General features: G+C 38.7%; 1 protein-coding gene and 1 pseudogene across 1 annotated transcript in view; both read right to left on the reverse strand.

The window, feature by feature from the left end:
• CACNA2D3 (calcium voltage-gated channel auxiliary subunit alpha2delta 3) overlaps positions 1-14135 on the reverse strand; it is an 876027-nt gene that overhangs the window by 623835 nt on the left and 238057 nt on the right. The window lies entirely within an intron of this gene.
• Positions 4898-4987, reverse strand: LOC111725772 (annotated as a pseudogene).

A 14135-nucleotide genomic window follows, 5' to 3' on the forward strand; every position in this document is an offset into this window, starting at 1 on the left:
TACTCTCTTTTTAAATATAATTTATTAAACCATAACTGTGTACATTTATGGGGTATAAAGTAATGATTTGATAAAAAATGTGGAATGCTTAAATCAAACTGATTAACATAACCATCACCTTACTTATTTGTTGTGGTAAGACATTTATAATTCACTCTTAGTTGTTTTGAAATATACCGTTGCATTGTGCACAATAGGTGAGATCCCAGCAAATGCCCTCTCTCCTCCCTCCACTTGCTCTTCTCTTCCCATCCTCTCTCCCTCTTCTCCCCTCCTTTCTGGACTGTATTTGCATTTTATCATTCATATGAATGTATAAGTGTTTATATATTGGTTTAATAATAGTATTGAGTATATTGGATACATTTTCCCCAGTCTTGAGATACTTTACTAAGAAGAATATGTTCCAGCTCTATCTAGGTAAACATAAAAGATGTAAACTCTCCATCTTTTTATGGCTGCATAGTATTCCATGGTATACATATACCACAATTTATTAATCCATCCATGGGTTGATGGGCATTTGGGCTATTTCCATGACTTGGCAATTATGAATTGTGCTTTAATAAACATTCCGGTACAAATGTCTTTGTTGTAAAATGATTTTTGTTCATCTGGGTAGATACCTAGTAATGGAATTGCGGGATTAAACAGTAGATCAACTTTTAGTTCCTTGCAAATTCTCTTTCCAAAAGGAAAGAATACTTTCCAAAAAAGCTATATTACTTTGCAATCCCACCAGCAGTGTAAAAATGTTCCCTTCTCTCCACATCCATGCCAACATCGGCAGTTTTCGAATTTTGTGATGTGGGCTAATCTTTCTGGAGTTAGGTAGTATCTCAAAGTGGTTTTGCAATTCTCTGATGATTAACAATTATGAGCATTTTTTCATGAGTTTACTGGCCATTCACCTATCATCTTCAGAGAAGTTTCTGTTCAAGTCTCTTGCCCACAAAGAAATGGGGTTGTTTGCTCTTTCTTATTGATTAATTTGAGTTCTCTGTAAATTCTAGTTATCAGACTTTTGTCAGAATCATAACCTGCAAAACTCTTCTCCCATTCTGAAGGATGTCTGTTTGCTTTACTTTGGGGGGCCTTAGTTGTCAGAGCTTTTTAGCTTGATCAGTTCCTAGTAATATATTTTTGGTGTTGCTTCAATTGTCAGAGGGGTCCTTCTTGTAAAGGCCAATATCTTCAAGCATTTTCTCTGTACCCTCTTCTAGTATTTTTATAGTTTCATGTCTTAAATTTAAATCTTTTATCCAGTGAATATCAATGTTTGTTAGGGGTGTGGGTCCAGTTTCAGTCTTCTATATGTCGCTAGCCAGTTCTCCCAGCACCATTTGTTACATAGGGATTCGTTTCCCTAACGCATGTTTTTGTTAGGCTTATCAAAGGTCAAATGGTGATATGTTGATAGGTTCATCTCAAGATTCCCTATTCTATTCCATATATTTACACTTCTATTTTTGTGCCAGTACCATGCTGTTTTGATCACTATAGATTTGTAGTATAACCTGAAGTCTGGTAACATGGTGCTTCCAGATTTGTTTTTATTTCTAAGTAATGTATTGGCTATTCAGGGTTTTTTTCTGATTCCATATAAAACAAAGTACTATTTTTTCAAGTTCTATAAAGAATGACATTGGTGCTTTGATAAGGATTGCATTAATTTTATAAATTGCTTTGGATAATATGGATATTTTACCAATGCTGATTCTTCCCAGCCACGAGCATGGTTTGTTTTTCCTTTTGTTAACATCTTCTGCTACTTCTTTTCTCAGGGTTTCACAATCTTTGTAGAGATAATTCACATCCATTGTTAGATAAATTCCCAGGTTTTTCATCTTCTTCAGCACTACTATAAAAGAATAGAGTCCTTGACTATATTTTCAGCTTGACTGTTCTTGGTAGATATAAAAGCTACTGATTTGTAAGTATCAATTTTATATCTGGAGATAATGCTATATTCCTTGATCACGTCTAAGAGCTTTATAGTTGAGTCCCAGGGTTTTCCAGGTATAAGATCATGTAATCCAATTGGTGAAGAGTGAGAGTTTCACTTCCTCTGACTCCATTTGAATACACTCGATCTCTTTCTCTGCCCTGAATGTGATGGCTAGCACTTCTGGTACTAAGTTGAGTAACAGTGATGACAGTGGACATCTTTGTCTAGTTCCAAATCTTGAGTGGAAATGTTTTCAATTTTACTCCATTAAATATGATATTGGCTATGGGTTTGCTATAGATAGATGGCCTCTATCAGTTTAAGAAATGTCCCATCTAAGCCTATTTTCTTATGTGTTCTAATCATGAAAGGATGCTGCATATTATTAAAAGACTTTTCTGTATCAACTGATAGAATCACATGATCTTTGTTTTTTATTTTCTTTATGTGCTATATTATATTTATAGATTTACATATGTTGAACCAACCTATAACCCTGGGATAAAACCAAGTTGATCTTGATCATAATGTATAATTTTTTTGATATGTCATTGTATTCAGTTTGCTAGGATCTTATTGAATATTTTTGCATTGATACTCATTAATGATACTGGTCTATAGTTTTCTTTCTTTGTTGAGCTCTTTCCTGATTTGGGGATCAGGGTGATATTTGCTTCATAAAATGTTGGGAGGGGATTTCTTCCTTTTTTCTTTTGGAAAAAATTATGTAATATAGGTACTAGTTCCTCTTTGAAGGTTTGGTAGAATTCTGATGTGAAACCATCTGGTCTGGGACTTTTGGGGGCGGGGAGATTTTGTATAGTTAATGCTATTTCAGTGCTTGATATAGGTCTATTCAAAATTTCTAATTCTTTCTGCTGTGTTTATTCTTGTAGCCTATGTTGGCTTTAAATTTTTTTCTTAACATAACACAGGCCTCAATTTAATAGGATATGTTTAAGAAAATAATGACATCAGTATTAGTCTTCAAATGATCATAAATTGACAAATGTCTTGTGAATAATGATTAAATTAGATGTGGAAATGAAGAAACTGAAACATATTTGGATAACCTTAAGTATCAGTATAGCGTACTAAAGCACCCTTTCTCTAGAAGACATACAAAAGAAGAGACAGGTCAGCCTAAGACAGTGCTACCCACCGACAGGAATCCAGAAAGGGAGGAAATCTGGTTTTACACACTTCCTTCAGTTAGACAGGAAGTTGGGAAGGGCTCTTGAGCTAGAAGACTTGGTCCTAATTCCAACTCAGATGCTAACTCACTGCAGTTGTGAGAGCTTAGCATGCCCCTTACTGTCTCTGGGCCTTAGTTTCCTAACCTAAACACTTGAAGAGGTCACTCTAGAGTCATGGTTTTCAAAGTGCAGTCTCTCATCAGAAGCATCAGTTTCACCTGGAAACTTGTAGCAATGCAAGCTCTCAGCCCCATCCCAGTCCTACTGAATCCGAAGCTGGAGGTGGGAAGCTGTTTTAATAGGCCCACCAGGTAATGTCACTAACTTTCAGAAACAGTGGCTAAAAATGGCATTCATCCTATTTCCTATGCCACCCTTGATGCCTGATTAATACAGTCCACCAACCCTCTAAGGCACTGAGATAAAAAAGGTTAAAAACTGATCTCAAATTTCTCAACTCTTATCTTTAAAAACCTATGTATATATGTACCTTCACTTCCTTACAAAAGACAGTTATAAAATGGAGGGGATGAGAAACAAAAAAGAAGAAAAATAAGAAGAGACACAATCTACAGAGATTGAGTAGGTTAGCCTGAGCTTTCACTGGATCATAATATTCTCAGACTCATCATAGTCAATGAAACGTGTAGGCCTCCTGGGGTCACATGATCAATTTGCAAATGTATTGATGTGGATCTTCACAGATGAATGACAGGCAGCGATATGAAAAAAATCTATGGGGAGGGAAAGGAGAAGGGAGGGGGTGGGTCGATAGAGGGTGGGTCGATAGAGGGAGGAGGATTGGTAGGGGGGCCACACCTATGGAGCATATTGCAAGTACAAGTTGGAGCTATCAGGTGCAGAGCACAAATGTCTTAATTTTGTAATTGGGTAAAAGTGGTGAAGGCTATGTTGTTTAGTAGGATGTAAGCATTCCAATTTGTACAAATAATCAACACACTGAATCTCATTATGGCATAAATGTATTTATGATCTATGTACAAATGACTGAATAAAAAAAAAGAAAGAAAGAAAAATCTATGCACTTCTGAGAGCTTATTCTCTTAATCTTTGTAATAGATTTAGAATTTCTATTCATGGATCATGAAGTCAGTTACATATTGAACTTTATGGAATATGTATAAATATTATGTATGTCTGAATACTTACATTATCAAAACCAGTCGTGCATTCTAAAAATATATTAACTTAAACACACAGAAGTTATTTTTTAATGGTGTCTAAGCACTGAGAACCCAAAGAAAAATATCGATAAAATGTTTGAATCATCATAAAAACAAAATAAAACTTCATAATGACTAAGACAGATAATATTAATAAAAGCAAAGAATTAGGAAGGAAAACAATTGTATAGGACCAATAAATAAGAGAACAAGATGAAAAATAATAGACAACTCAAAATTATCATGAAAAAAGATCTCATGAAATGTATTTCACATACAACATATTTATATATGTGTATATGTATGTATACATACAATCATACATGCCATATGACATATTCCTATATTAATAAAATGTAACATAAAGTGCATTTCAATCACAAACACTACCATAGGAAATACAGGGAACAAGAAGTTAACGCACTGGAAACAATTCAATAATATTCTATTTACTACTAAGGTCACCCAGAGCATTGCATTCTGTGCTGAGCAAAGTGAGTACATGAGAGTTTGACCCTGCTGGCCAGTTTTTCTGTGCATTTTCAAGTTAAATTTGCTGCATGCATTTTATTAATATGGAACTTTACACGGATTTGCATGTCATCCTCACTAATCTTCTCTGTATCATGCCAACCTTAGTATATTTGCTGCTGAGGCAAGCACTGCATGGCTTTGTTTTAACTTATTTCACATATTTCTTGTTTCCATGAAGATATTTCCCCATCATTCTCACTACAAAGCTTTAGCAAATATGATTCAAGAGAAGATAGTCAACCAGCCACCAACGCATCATAGCTGTGTCAGGTGAAACCCCGGAACAGGGCTCTTTGAAAGGATAGATGCGTCATACAATCATTCAATGGGGGATCCCACCCTTCTCTCTGATGTCAACAGAAAACAGGCCTACATTTTCTGGGAGAGTTCAGAGAGTTCAAGGGATGCTTTGCCATCCCCAGAACAGGGTGTTACGCACAATGGTCAGTCATGACAAACAGCACATCCAGAACTATGCATCTTGTAGTAAGAACAAAAGATAGCTGACCTTTCCTTCTAAAGTACTCTCTTAAAGGTAAACTATTTAGTTAGTTTTTTTAAGGCAAGTGTAGAACAGAGTTAATTGAGGAAGAGAACGGTAGATTTACAGAGTAGGAGCAGGATGTAGGCTTACAGAGCAAGATACGATCTCCATAGATAGGGAATAGGCCTCCATTGCCAGAGCAAGTAGGCAAAGAGGCCAAGGTAAACAATTTAAAAGAAATATTATTTAAGAACAAAACCATCTGCTATAAATTTACCTAAAACATCATCCTGATGACAAAGGCTTCCACTGTTAATAAAATTAAAATGAATTGAATCATCATCTAACAAAATCAAGAACATTTAACTTCAAGTTCTGTTGCTTGCCACTAGAAAATAATAGCCTAGATTATCTTTTTCCTGAGCAAAGATTATCATCTAAGTCAAATGAAGTGTGTTTTACAAATAAGTTTGCAGGTGAGAAAAGTCCATTAAATTTGCTAATATTTTAGTTATTATACAAGGAACTGCCACTGAGCCTGGGGGAAATGGTTGTCTCTTATATCTGTTAGAAAAAGTAGTGTACTTTTAATAATAATAAGTTAATTTTCTCTTATATAAATTCTCTTTTTCAGTCGACAGATGGGATTATGGAATTGTGAACATCATTTTTTAATTAAAACTGAACACGGAAATAAAAATGGCTTTGAAGACTCTGGTCTTCAGAACTGAGATTCAAGGTAAGGGAAAACACCAGTTTTGTCCACAGATCTTTCTCCCCTTTCCTTAATGCTGGAGCATTTCCTCCTTATTCAATAAAAATGATAACAATAGGCTCAGCGCCTATAGCTCAACCGGCTAAGGCGCCAGCCACGTACACCTAAGGTGGCGGGTTCGAATCCCCAGCCTGGACCCGCCAAACAACAATGATGGCTGCAACCAAAAAATAGCCGGGCGTTGTGGTGGGCGCCTGTGGTCCCAGCTACTTGGGAGGCGGAGGCAGGAGACTCGCTTGAGCCCAGGAGTTGGAGGTTGCTGTGAGCTGTAATGCCACGGCACTCTGTCCAGGGGGACAGCTTGAGGCTCTGTCTCAAAAAAAAAAAAAAAAAATGATAACAATATAGTGGAGTATACACCCTAGCCTCCAAACAAGCACCTATAAGCGAAAAGACTGTAATTCATGAGCTGATGTACCTTCTGTTAACTTTTTATATTTCAACATAACTCTTCCCTTTTAGTGAAATAAATACAAACAAGAGCTATCTTTATAAATAGGAAATGTTAGGAGCCATGGACCATGGACAGTATTTATAGCTGTGGTGAAGGCAAAGCTGCCGAGGGGAACAGCAAGGATATTAGAGCATTTCATTTAAAATCACATCTTATTTCTTGTTACAATGACCTCACATATATTGGTACAGCACTATGGAATGCACAGGGTCCCATTTCCTCCCTGCAACACTTAAATCAAGGCTAAGGTTAAAGACACCGTAGAGGTCAAACTTTCCATCACGGTCCAGAAGGGGGAAAATCAGACATCAAGTCAAAGTAAAAATTGAATCAGAAGAAGAAAATGATTTTTTTTTTTTTTGTTCTACTTGGGTTTCTATTTTTTTTTCTTTTTTCTTTTTTCCGGTTTCTGCTCATATGGCTTAACAAGGGAGAAAAGATAGAAAGAAATGTGTAGCAAAAGATGGGAAAGGTAACGGAAAATGTGATTATACAACCTAAGTAACTTGCTACTGAACTCCTGCTGATTCTATCAGAATGAACAAATTGTGTACAAATGAAAAAACAAATTTAATAAAAATCCCTAAAATGGGAGGGGAGAGGGACAATTATGGATGAAAACCCTTAAAGTAAAACAGAAATAAATAAACCATATGGAATAGCTAAGCGAAAAATTATTTTTATTTCTCACATTAAAGCTAAAAAGCTTTGGCTTATAAATGCTGTTATAATGAGATGTTAGAATTTAACAAAGATTTTAAAACATAGTTTATTTAGTGGTTTTCATTTAATGTTTGGCAATATATTTAATACTCATATCAGCATTTTTATTGACTTTTTTCTGGAATGAATGAGTAATTCTTTCTCAAATAAGGTTCAAGTTCAACTTGGGGAGGGGGAGGACTCTAAGAATAATCTATTGTTGAGCTAGTTATTGAATTATCATTAATACCAGAGTTAGAGATCACAAGTCTCTTCCCTCAAATCAACAAGAACTCAATGTGACGAAAAGCAACCAAAAGGAGTCATACAGGAGGAGCAGAAATTACCGTGACCACCATACCCAGAATGGCATGATTCTATTTTTTCTTATCTTTTGTCCATCAGTGTATACCTGTGGCTAATGCTATCCTAACAATATGTTCCATCACAGGTCTTAAACTTGAACTTGACATGTTTATGGTCTGCAGAAGTAAGAACAGAGGTCTGAGACCTAAGTCCTCTCCACAGTCATAGATTTCGAACTTCATCCCAGGAATGAAATGAAAAATCTCTACCCTCATTAAGACTACTTAGTGTATCAAAAGATGTTTCTTGAACAGAAGCAAAATGAGATTGATTTGTTCCCAGGACTAACTTCAAACACTCCTCTCTTATACCAAAGGTCAGAAACCATCCATTTAAGAACCACTACATTGGAAAAATTAAGTAAGATGTTCAAATTTACATTTTCCTTCCTTCTGGAGTTGAAATTCTTTCCCTTCTGTTCTCAGGATAGAGGTTCATCACTCTGTACCAGCATAGATTAATCGTCGCTGCTTTTGTAGCTAGAATACTTAGGTGCCTATTTCCCAATGCTGGTACCACCCATGATCCATGAAACAGCATGAGGTGGTTTACAGAAGGGTGAGGGACACACACAAGGAAAACAGCTATTTCAGTACAAAAGGATAAGAGACAAAGAACACTGTCAGCAGGCCCCAGAAACTTCGCAGAAGAAATGACATTTAAGCTGATGTCTGAGGAGAACAGGAAACATCCAGGAGAAAGCAAGGTACTGAAAGAATATTTCAGCCATTGGGAACATTCCACACAAAGTTCTGGGGTTCAAAACAGCAAAACTGGTAAACAACAATTAAAAGAAATGTTCTGTAAACAGCTAGCGCTCAGAGACCTCCCCAGAGGCCGTCTCTGTCATGGATGGCTATCAGGCAGTGGATCAGAACACAATGAACAAACGGAAGAGATGGACGAGTTGAGAGGAGAGGAAAGCCAAGATGTCTTTCTCTCCCACCCTGCAATGCTGCAAGTGCAGTTAGACTCAGATCTGAGTGCTTAATAACATGCAGTAATCCTTATTGATACAAATGTTTTTACTTTTCAATTACAATACAAAAGGCACATATAAACCACCTGCTATCTAGATGATCATTTCTTTAAAGAAAAACAGCTTTTAAGGAGCCTTCATTTCTTTGTTCCTGTAGAAGAAATAAGCTTTGTTGCACACAAATGAACATTTTGTATAAAATGACCTTCTGCCTGAAAGCTGCAAAAATTGCTTCTGCTTTAAAAATGGCAAACATTTCAAAGTGGATTATAAAAGCTAATCTATAAAGTTTCCAGAGAAAGCAGGCAGCAGAACAATAGAGCAAACGCATCTTTCTTCCCTTCCTTCACTCCTCCCTTTCCCATCTCCTGCGGATTGTGCAAAGCCAGCCACAGCCTTTTACAAGACAAAATGAGCCTGGCATTTACATTAGAAGACGGGATCACAATCAATAACAAATTATCTTTGTTTCCACAGGAGATACCTGTTATTACTGTGAGGCTGATTAAATTAATATACCTGTTATCAATGTGGGTGGCCAATTTCCAAGCCACCTCATTCTACAGTTAAGGTTGCATTTGCCAAAGTGCAGCATTTGAAAAGCTGCTGAAGATGGAAAGAGCCAAACTTGGCTCAAAGGGCTGCCCAAGGGCCAAGGTAGCTCATCAGGAGGCAGGAAGAGGAGACAATAGTCTATTTTAGTCCAAGTAATTTTTTTCAAATGACCCAGCATTTTAAAGAATGGTCTCTGCTTATGTAGCCTTTCTGAAGATGTTTTAGAGTTGATTATCAAAATCAAGGCTATTGAACTACAAAAATTAAAAGTCCTTTCAGGACTCTTTAGTTCTGAAGTGACTGAGCTATTTCCTTTGTGAGTAATATAACTATCTTTAACTGCCCCAGGGATAGTCCAGGATGAGCAGGGCTTTGACATTAGGCCATTTGAAAGATGAACATTTGTTTTCAAAAAGGAAGGAAACTCTCCTGTCACTGAGGGCTCCTTCGACAATGGTGAATAAATTTCTGTTCCAGCCCTTAATTATAACCTTAGAAGGTGCTGACCGGAATCCACAATAGCAGAGTATTGAAGATATTTACCCAACTAGCCAAGGAAGACAGGAACATATGCCCTAGATAAGATAAGTCACAGCCAAAATAACAAGTGCTGCTACTGGTGAGAAAGTCTGTCCCACAGAGCTTTTCCCTTTCTGGCTGTAGCATTATGCTCCTATCACTTCTGTTTAATTTAGTTTAACAAGTATTTGTTGAGAACCTACTAAGTTACCAGAATGCCACCTAGAATTGAGTGGGACCCAAAGACTTAGTCCCAGACCTCAAGAAGCTTTTTAGTACATTTTGTTACAGGAGTCAGAACCCGTCTCAAACACCAAGGACAAAGATTTGAATCCAGATCTTCCAACTCACTAGCTGTTTGACTCTGGGCAAATCTTAACCTCTTCTGCGTCTTGCTTTTCCTGTCTGATGAATGGAAATAAGACCATCTTTGGTCTGTACCTTAGTGTGTAAATTTGATGAGAATGTATACACAAAACATTTCCTAAAGGATTCCACACAAGAGTAAAATATTATCAAGATAGGGCAGGGGAAGAGAGGATTCTTCAGCATAAAACAGCTTGACTGAACAAGGAAACTTCACAGAGTCTGTGCCTCCCACAGTTGGCTCTCCTACGGGTAGAACTTGGAACAATTCCCCAAGTTCACAGTTACATGGAGGTTATGTGAAAGTTAATTTTGCTGCCAAAGAAAGGACTCCAAACCCCGTGTTCAGAAACACAAGGCTGTGCACCTGTTCCTTAAGGACTGGTTTTCAGAATCCACCACTCTCTTTTTCAGCTTCAGCAGTAAAATCTGTGCTCAGTGAGGCTGAAAATGGAATGAAGCAAAGGCCTTTATAGAAAGGTTTGACTGATGTCCTCAGAATGGCACAAACACTAGAAATTAAGCTGTTTGCCAAAGCAAGCTCCTTTGACAGATGGCACCTGTGAGACACTGGACAGGACAGTGAAGGTAGCAGGCCGCTCCTGGCCCCCAGGCCCTAACCATGGGCAGGGAAGGAAAATTTCCTTTCTCCTTGAAAATGGAATAATGCAAAATAATTTCCATGTCCATTCAGATTTCACCTTCTCAGGATAGATTTTTATATAAATTTGACACAGGGAAAAGCTGCTCCAATACTCTGTTGTTTCTCTTTCCTTCCACCCATCCATCCAAATGTTCACCAGGCCACATCGGTTTCAGAGGGAACCTAACACGTTGGTCCAGAGAGCAGGAAGAGAACCTGAATTTGAATCCTGACTCCAGCAACCTTATGACAATATTCTAAGCCCAAGTTCTTGGCACATGGCAAATGTCCATTCATAGTATCTCTAGTTATTGCTGCTGCTGATGGTGATGGTCAATTATATGAGAAGTATGCCAGGAGCTCAGGCTATCACGATGACAGCACATTCACAGTTCAGTTGGGAGAAGCAGAAAATAATTAGATAATGTAACATAAGCTAGAATGGGGGCGGGGAGTCCACACAAGATGATGACAGCAGACAGTGACTGAGCTTCACACCACCTCTCCTGTGCCAAGCTGTGCTCAGTGCTTCAGCCAACGAATCCAGTGAATCTTCACAACCACACTAAAAAGCAAAGCACAGATACTATCCCGATCTTCCACAAAGAGAAACCAAAAGGCAGAGCGGTTCCAGTGTTGTGAAACCTCTGCCATGGCAGGGAGTACCATTGTGGGGCAACGCTCATAAATGACTGTCCATAAAGTGAGTTAAACAATGAGGGAAAGTGAGCCAGCTGCACAAAAGATGTGATGGGAAGGAGCAGCAAAGGCTGCAGGTGGGGGTCTAGTGTCTCTGTGGAGGTGCGGGTTTGGAAAAGGGAAGAGGAGGCGAGATGACAGAGGAGGGTGCAGAAAGGCAGGCCCAGGGGTGGGGGTCAGATCAGCAGGGGTGATGAGCTAGGCTGAGGAGCTTTGTGGCCTGTGCCCAGCAGGAGGTCTCCTTGAGCGTAGGAGCTACATGATCAGAACTGAACTTTAATTAATCTTTAAACTTAATCTGGTAGCCAAGCTGAGAAAAATTATAAGGGGATAAATGTGAAACAAAGAGACTGAAGCAAAGAGAACACTTGTTTTAATGCCATTTATTCCAGAAACATCTCAATCCATTTAGCAATCCCTATGGGCCTCCCTCTAAAACACATGTTTTGCCACTTTGTCATCATCTCCTTTGTGACGTCCCACATCAAAGCCATGACCATTTCTGCCCTGGACACTCTGAGCCTTCCAACAGCTCTCTGATTTCCACTCAGTGCCCTCCAGTCATCTACACGCCTCCTGAGAACAACCCTCCTGCCATGGACAGCTGAGGCTGCTGCTCGGGGCCCCCTATGAATGGGCAGCTTCCTTGACCCTCACTCCCACCACTAGTTCTTCCAACTATCAGGTGAGCCTTTACTTTCCTGCATTAAATCCATGCCTACTTGGAATACCTGAAGGGTTTTGTTTTCTGATCCGACCTGACTGGGCAAGACAGAGGGAACCCATGTAAGAACCGCTCTAGAACACAGGTAGGGAGGAGCAGGGGCCATAGTGCAGAGAGCAGTAAAAGTGGGAGGAATGGAAATTTGGGACAAAAAAATCCAGATTCCTACAGCACATAAATGAAAGAAAGACAGAGAGAGAAGGAGAGAAAGTCAGGAGGGGAGGACAAACAGACGCTTGGGCCACAGCAGGAAGGGAATACAGGATGAAGGAGGCTTTAAGATGAAAATATGCTCCTAACAGAGGCAGGAATAAGAATTTCTCCATGAAGCTGCCTGAAGACCCAGCTCAGGGTCACTCCAGCATCCTTCCCAGGGGTTAGAAAGCCACTGGGCCGAGGCTTTCAATTCACAAGGCCCTAATCTTAGACTTTCCACGTTATTTCCTAAAGAGATTCCAGGTATAATCACAGAGAGAACATGGCACTGGAAGGGGCAGTTGTTTAAAGTTGTATCCCTTTCCTAAACCACACAGCCTATGGTGAATTAAATTTTTTTTTACTGTACCCTTTATTTTCTTGGGAAGAGTCCATATATATTATACAGGCATTCTCTGTTAAAAATCTGGCATTTGATAAATGTATATGTTTATGATATTCGTCCATTTTCAACTATGTCTATGTTTTGTCATTTGTTCATTTTTATAACATAACAGAGGCTTTGAGAAAAAATCCAAATGGTCTGGGTCAGTCTGGACTTTTGAAGGACCCTGTATAATAGGATCAAGCTGGCTTTTACTGCTCTGAAGTCAACCGTATGCACTTATGTGTGAAGCTGATTTCAAATGACATAAAGAATGAATAATGAAAATAAGGCTGTTCCCATGACTTTCATCCCAGAGCATTTTATACAAGTCTCTTGCTTCAATTAATACCACACTGATGACTTCAGGGTCCTCAGCAAAGCCTCTTCCCCCAGTGCAGAAATAAAATCCTGAGGCCAAGACTCTGAACCTTGCCCATCGGTGTTAAGAAGATGACTGCTCTACCTAGAGACATGGGATAGCAAGGGATCCAATGCTGGGGGCACAGTAACTTTTGAGTCTGTGGAGAGCTGGGTAAACCAAGGGGCTAGATTCTGAGTGAAGTGTGTGTGTGTCATGAACACACTTTCGGTTATTTTTCCATTCTAATTCTCACATGTTCCTCTTGCATTCAAGAACTGACATTTTCACCCTCTGGAACCCGACTTAGCATTTTAAATTTCCAAGGATGAGAAGCTAGCTTAAGGATAAGCTGACTCTCCCTTTTTTAATGCCCAGGTAATGAATTGAAATTACATATAAAGTTTGAATTTTTATGGAAAGTTATTCATGTGCTTTACTCTCTCAGCTTCAACTCTCTCCTTTGTCAAGCTTTAATTATAACTTTATTTCCAAATGACAGAGAATAAGCAGATGTATGAACACAGGCTAATGGTAAAAGATTTGAGAATTTTATTTTATTTTTTTTTGAAACAGGGTGTTGCTCTGTCACCCAGGCTGGAGTGCAGTGGCATGACCATAACTCATTGTAGCCTTGAACTCCTGGGCTCAAGCCATCCTCCCACCTCATCCACCTAAAGTGCTGGGATTACAGGAGTGAGCCACCATGCCAAGCCAGGAATTTGGGGCGTTGTTTTTGTTTTTTTAAGAAAAGGCAGAGCTAGATATATGAAGAAATGCTCTCCATCCTTAATCATCAGAGAAATGCAGATCAAAACTACTTTGAGATATCACCTAACTCCAGTGAGATTAGCCCATATCACAAAATCCCAAAACCAGAGATGCTGGTGTGGATATAGAGAAAAGGGAACACTGCTACACTGCTGGTGGGAATATAAACTAATACGTTCCTTTTGGGAAGACATCTGGAGAACATTTAGAGAATTAAAAATAGACCTGCCATTTGACCCTGCAATTCCTTTATTAGGTATATTCCCAGACGACCAAAAATCGCATTACAACAAAG

The sequence above is a fragment of the Otolemur garnettii genome, unplaced genomic scaffold (assembly GCF_000181295.1).
Source record: "Otolemur garnettii isolate 467f Iridium unplaced genomic scaffold, OtoGar3 scaffold00002, whole genome shotgun sequence".
Lineage (NCBI taxonomy): Eukaryota > Metazoa > Chordata > Mammalia > Primates > Galagidae > Otolemur > Otolemur garnettii.